General features: G+C 47.8%; 1 pseudogene; it reads left to right on the top strand.

Moving 5' to 3' along the window:
- The first annotated feature begins 875 nt into the window (after positions 1–875).
- LOC126475932 (5S ribosomal RNA) lies at positions 876–993 on the top strand (annotated as a pseudogene).
- Positions 994–7,363: the final 6,370 nt, after the last annotated feature.

Here is a 7,363-nt window from a genome sequence, read left to right as displayed (position 1 = left end):
ACAGGCAAGCAGATAGTCTTGTTCCAATTTAACAGGCGCGCCTGGCTGGCGGCGTACGCGCTCTGGTTTTGTGTCTCCCCCCCGTCCCCCCCCCCCCCCCTCATACCCTACTCTCACCACTCGACAGCTGTACACCCATTCCACCCTTTTTCTAAAACTAGAGGCGGCGCCCACAGGAGGGGGGAGTTTATCACCGCAACAGTTAAACGCGGCGTGTAAATGTCAGCGCTCGGGACAATTCATCCCGCCCGCTATTGTCGCATTGCATTAGACATGACTAACAAGGGAGTAAGAGGAGAGGGGGAGAGACAGAGGGAGGGGAGGCGGCGAGGCGGGCAGAACTCGCGCTGTGAAATGGCCGCCGAGGAGGAAGCGGAAAGCGTTGGCCGCGCTGCAGCGCTCGCGATATAATTCCAGACCCGCAGAAAACTCTAGCGCTACGAGCGCACTTATCAGACGGCCCAGCAGAAACATTTCCAGCCCTGGCAGTCACCTGCATTTCCCGCGAAACGTTAAAACCGCGACCCACTTTTCGATTCCCTCCCTGCCGCCTCATACATACATCAATGGAACGTACCGTCAATACGTTGAACTTCACTTTCTCTCGATAAAAACTCAGTTACTGAAGACTTAAGTTTATTAATATCACGCACACAACCAACCTTATATATATATATATATATATATATATATATATATATATATATATATATATATATATATATATATATATATATATGTATATGTCAGTTGAACCTGATCGTACGTCAGCGATCTAAGTAAATTAACATTTTACTGTATTATAATGCAAAAAAAAATTCTCTTTTCCTATATTCTTATTTGATCCTCTGTTATAAAATCTGTTGTTAACAGAGGCCAACAGCCTTGCCGCAGTGGTAACACCGGTTCCCGTCAGATCACAGAAGTTAAGCGCTGTCGGGCTGGGCTAGTACTTGGATGGGTGACCATCCGTTCTACCGAGCGCTGTTGGCAAGCGGGGTGCACTAAGCTCTTGTGAGACAAACTGAGGAGTTACTTGATTGATAAGTAGCGTCTCCGGTCTCGGAAACTCACATACGGCTGGGAAAGCGGTGTGCTGACCGCATGCCCCCCCCCCCCGCCCCCCCCCCCCATATCCGCATCCAATGACGCCTGTGGGCTGAGGATGATACGGCGGCCGGTCGGTGGCGCTGGGCCATCATGGCCTGTACGGGATCCAGTTTCGTAGTTTCTTGATGACTTCTGTGGCTGACAGCCGAAGTACATGTGACTAACATCTTCTGCACAATCATATACACTCATGAAGAAGATGTGATTTATTGAGATGGTAGATGTAGATATGTATGAACTTTCGCACAGGACAGCAACCAGCTTAGTGTGCGAAACAGATTGAATGCTACGTTTTAGCTACTGAAACACCTGGGGAAAAACTTAGCAGATTTCTGAGAGTGAAATGCTGTTGAATTCGGTTTCTTGAGATGTGCGATGATAGCAGCAGAAATTACTATAACTCCAGTTCAAAAGCAAATTTGATACTGATAATCTACATAATTAATACAGAGACCACACGTCGTTTTGTCAAACTTCCTTTAGTTTTCTCTGTGTGGAAACAGAGTTGCGTACCGTTGAACGGTGCCAGCAGTTATTCAGGTGAGCTTCTTAGCGTAATTCAAAAGTTTTTGTTTCTCCGTCATTTTATTCATTTTCTTTGCTCTGCCACCTTGACGCAGAGTCTCTCGCCGAAGGAAGAGAATTTCTTGATGTTTGTTTGTTTCCTCATAGCTCACTTGTTACCCATTCTTCCTTGTGTGTATCTGTATGTGATTCACTGCATGGATGAATGTGTTTGACGTTAGCTCGATAAAAGCCAGAATTTGTACGGTTGGAGCTTTGTATTATCAACTTAATGGGGTTGAAGCAGGTCGTAGAAACCAGGGAGTTTTACGAACGGACACAGAGTGAGGGCTGGAACAAGACATCCCCCAGAATGTGGTCGGTACTGTGCATCCCCCGCTAAGGGAAAGTTTGGCTGGCCACTGGCCTATCGTAGGTGGTTACAGGTAGCCCACCCAACGGACACTCTGCCCTGTTATGTTCAGACTGTTAAGTGTTTGTGACCAGCTTGTGTCGTGTACTGGTAGAAAGGAACAAAGGTATTGAGATTTTTTAAAAGTTGGCCTTACTTACAGCTAAGCGTTATTCCACATGTGGATGTGACATACGAGATTGTCCCGCTTGTTTTAGTGACAGCCCCACATTATTGTCAGATTTTCCAGAATATTGTAGTACCGATTGCATTTCAGCTTGCCGGCCAGAGTGGCCGAGCGGTTCTAGGCGCTACTGCCCGGAACCGTGCGACCGCTACGGCCGCAGGTTCGAACCCTGCCTCGGGCATGGATGTGTGTGATGTCCTTAGGTTAGTTAGGTTTTAGGAGTTATAAGTTCTAGGGGACTGATGACCTCAGAAGTTAAGTCCCATAGTGTTCAGAGCCATTTGAACCATTTCAGCTTGTTACTCGTTTCCCCCGTGCTTATGGTTTTTGAATCTTCATTTTAGGACATTTTTCGGTAGTTGTCTTTGTGTTTCTCTTGGTGTCATTTGAGCCTTAGCTTTATCACATGTGTATAAGTTGCACGGGACTTTAGAACTTCGTAGCTTAAAGAGTAGATCACAGTGTGCCGATTTCAATAAATATCTACACATGATGCAAATTCTCGTCATTTGCTTATTTTTGAATTTTTTTTCTCAAGTTAAGGAATTTGGGTATTAGCCACCTACATACACCTTAATTCACTGCTAGAGCTCAGCCCTGTGGTTTGTAAGACTGTTCACAGTGTGTAGATTCCAACTAATATCTACACTTAATATAGACTGATAGTCTCGCACTCAGAGAATGAGTGTACAGAGAGCAGATGCAAGAATCCATCTACGCTGCTTTTGGCAAGGTCACAGTGAGGTGGTTTTCCGTTGCCTTCCTCCGACCTGTTACGAAGTGTTGTGTATTTGTGTCTTGTGGATGACTGCGATGAATTCTTGTACACTGGGTGTTGGGCCTGTTTTGTTAAGGATGAAGGGGAGGGAGAGGGTGATCCGGGTGCCGACACACAGCCTTCTTCTCTCGAAAAGCCCGCCGAACTTAAGGTCCCCATCCGACCAAAGGATCACCATCAGCAGTATCACCTGCGCCCACTTCACGAGACGTCCGCCTCTGGAAGCTGAGTGGTCAGCGCGACGGAATGCCATACCTAACGGCCCGGGTTCGGTTCACGGCTGGCTCGGGAATTTTCTCCGCTCAGGGACTGGGTGCTGTGTTGTCCTTATCATCATCATTTCACCCCATAGACACACAAGTCGCCCAAGTCGTGTCAACTCTTAAGGACTTGCACCAGGCGAACGGTCTACCCGACGGGAGACCCTAGCCACTCGGCATTTAGATTTTACTTCACGATACACTACGTACAATGCCCTCAGTGGCATTGTAGGGAGAAGGAAGTACTTCTCTGGTCGCTGTATCACTAACCTGGTGTCTTGCTGCTTCGGTAGTCCCTCGTCGCACAGTAGCAGCGCTCAGTCGCCAGGTTCCATGTGGGTCGTGATCCTGCTGAAGTGGAGTGTTCCGGGATGCCAGTTGTTGAATGTCAACAAAGTTTTGTGCTACACTCGTTTTAATAAACAAAAGACTTTGAAACACAGTTCACAGAATTTCCAATATGGCGGCTCTTGGCTACGCCGTTATTCAACCTTTTACAACTCATTAGCACATTTATCACTTTCCATACTCGTGATATACATTGCCCACGACACATGGAGTTCACTGATAACTAACCTTCACTTTATATCTCATGTTTAACAGCTGGAATATTTATTCGCGACCGGTCTTTTGGAGCCGCCCCCGGTTACTCGACCGTGCGTTTTGAGTGGCTCCTCGCTACTGACTCGCCCTGCCTTCCCGAAGGACAAGAGAGACCTGATCTTTCTCACTCAGCCAATAAGGACACTTCGCTCGTTTCCTATGTGATGGAAGTTTGTCCCGGAACGCTGTCTCAGATCGTGAAGATGCTACTCCCGAATATTCGGTCTTGTCCCTACTACGGTTGCACAACATTGCCTCGTATGATTTTATGATAAATGCTTCTTACTGACGCATAATTGTCAGATGTACATGTAGCCTGGCTGCTACTGATCATTCCCGATCGCATAAATGTGTGTAATATTTACCATAAACACAGGAAGGGAATGCACGGATGCATTACATACGGAGAGGTTTGGAATTTAACCCAGGACACTGGTGCGAAGAGTGGTGATAAGAGACATTATGCTCCCAGCCCTCCTCCCATGGCCGGCCAAATACTGGGAGTGAATATTTCATCCACCAGCAGGGTTCGAACCGGCCTGCCTCCGTGTCGAGCACCACGGCACAGGCGTGCTTTAGCGACCCCAGCTACGGAGGCAAGTTACACGTAATTCAAAATCCTATCATTTGATTATTTCTGAATTTTTCTCGAGTAAACATCATTCGGCCACTAGTTACTCACATGTACTCTCCCATGCGCTGTGAGTGCTTTACTGTGTCACATTTTTGGAGTTAGTGCAAAATTTGTCTTTGACCTATTTAATTTGATCATCGATATGAGGCTAGTTCAAAAATGCCTCCTTCAGACTGTACATCACCACCTACTGAACTGAATGACTACTTTCTTTTGTACCGCATCTCTCAGAACTTTTGCGTTTGTGAATTACCATGTGTACAAGTATGAAATGCGGATTTCAGACAACAGATGTCGCACCAATTCAGTGTGTGCTATGAAGATTTGACATTGCACTATTTGGTTGTGTCATCAACAAGTGTCAGGCGCGCACGACTGATAAATTGGAAAAGGTGTGCATAATATTGTGTTCTTGTGTTCATGTGGTGTGCGTACTGTAAGACCTTCGGTACACACACCATCAGATTATTTGACTTGTCGCTCTATGTGAGTGTCAGCAATATGTCTCATGGTCTTATCGTGGCGTGTTTATCTTCTGCCGTTAGGTCAGACGATAGAAATGCCACTTGCACCCTTAGAGTAGCAGATTGACGGTGACCAACTTTAAACAAAACTTGATTAATTTTCACACACATTTATTAAAATAATAAAAAGCCTAAAAACTACTTAACTTGGTTCTCGATGCTATTTACAATTGACAATATGAAGTTCCTTTGGTCTTCGTACGTTAATCATATTCTCACATATCTCTGATACTTGACAAAGTGTCTATACATTTTTCTTCATGGCTATGTACAGGAATATGATAATTTTATTAGGCGCAGACTGAAACTTGACTATAGACTGGTACAGACAAATGCAGACTAATGCAGACTGACTAATCGGAGGTCTGTACACTCATTATAATACCTCGCGCGTTCAGGTATCACTGCGCGAGGAGAAAAGATTCTACAATAGCAGCAATCTCATTGGCTGCGTTACATAGTAATACGCGGATCGGTGGAAGCAGAATTTGGTCCGTCTCTAAGGCAGTGCCATCTCGTAGTGCGGAGATGGACGAGCGCTGCGCCTGCGCTGTTGTTCTTAGTGGGGCGCGCTCTAGTGGAAAAGTTGTGTACGCGCTGACTACGCCGAACTACACTCCTGGAAATGGAAAAAAGAACACATTGACACCGGTGTGTCAGACCCACCATACTTGCTCCGGACACTGCGAGAGGGCTGTACAAGCAATGATCACACGCACGGCACAGCGGACACACCAGGATCCGCGGTGTTGGCCGTCGAATGGCGCTAGCTGCGCAGCATTTGTGCACCGCCGCCGTCAGTGTCAGCCAGTTTGCCGTGGCATACGGAGCTCCATCGCAGTCTTTAACACTGGTAGCATGCCGCGACAGCGTGGACGTGAACCGTATGTGCAGTTGACGGACTTTGAGCGAGGGCGTATAGTGGGCATGCGGGAGGCCGGGTGGACGTACCGCCGAATTGCTCAACACGTGGGGCGTGAGGTCTCCACAGTACATCAATGTTGTCGCCAGCGGTCGGCGGAAGGTGCACGTGCCCGTCGACCTGGGACCGGACCGCAGCGACGCACGGATGCACGCCAAGACCGTAGGATCCTACGCAGTGCCGTAGGGGACCGCACCGCCACTTCCCAGCAAATTAGGGACACTGTTGCTCCTGGGGTATCGGCGAGGACCATTCGCAACCGTCTCCATGAAGCTGGGCTACGGTCCCGCACACCGTTAGGCCGTCTTCCGCTCACGCCCCAACATCGTGCAGCCCGCCTCCAGTGGTGTCGCGACAGGCGTGAATGGAGGGACGAATGGAGACGTGTCGTCTTCAGCGATGAGAGTCGCTTCTGCCTTGGTGCCAATGATGGTCGTATGCGTGTTTGGCGCCGTGCAGGTGAGCGCCACAATCAGGACTGCATACGACCGAGGCACACAGGGCCAACACCAGGCATCATGGTATAGGGAGCGATCTCCTACACTGGCCGTACACCACTGGTGATCGTCGAGGGGACACTGAATAGTGCACGGTACATCCAAACCGTCATCGAACCCATCGTTCTACCATTCCTAGACCGGCAAGGGAACTTGCTGTACCAACAGGACAATGCACGTCCGCATGTATCCCGTGCCACCCAACGTGCTCTAGAAGGTGTAAGTCAACTACCCTGGCCAGCAAGATCTCCGGATCTGTCCCCCATTGAGCATGTTTGGGACTGGATGAAGCGGCGTCTCACGCGGTCTGCATGTCCAGCACGAACGCTGGTCCAACTGAGGCGCCAGGTGGAAATGGCATGGCAAGCCGTTCCACAGGACTACATCCAGCATCTCTACGATCGTCTCTATGGGAGAATAGAAGCCTGCATTGCTGCGAAAGGTGGATATACACTGTACTAGTGCCGACATTGTGCATGCTCTGTTGCCTGTGTCTATGTGCCTGTGGTTCTGTCAGTGTGATCATGTGATGTATCTGACCCCAGGAATGTGTCAATAAAGTTTCCCCTTCCTGTGACAATGAATTCACGGTGTTCTTATTTCAATTTCCAGGAGTGTATGTACACAACAGTTCAATATGTCGAAATTTATACCGAACAAAGAGCATTCTCGGGGAGCATTAATCGTTTGTTTTCATTTGAAGAAAATTGCCGCTGAATCATGCCGATTATTCCGAGAAGCTTATGATGAACATGCTCCATGGCTAGATAAGTGTGAACGATGGTTTGAGTGTTTCAAAAATGGTAACTTCGATGATGCAGACAAGGAATGTGGAAAACCGCCAAAAAATAGGAAGATGTGTAGTTGGAAACATTGTTGAACGAAGATGATTCACGAACACAAAAACAACTCGCCGAGGAATTGGGCATTAG

This window comes from Schistocerca serialis, chromosome 4 (genome assembly GCF_023864345.2).
Source record: "Schistocerca serialis cubense isolate TAMUIC-IGC-003099 chromosome 4, iqSchSeri2.2, whole genome shotgun sequence".
NCBI classification, from domain to species: Eukaryota; Metazoa; Arthropoda; class Insecta; order Orthoptera; family Acrididae; genus Schistocerca; species Schistocerca serialis.
Note: the sequence above shows the minus strand (reverse complement) of the source record. Positions and strands in the feature narration are given on the sequence as shown.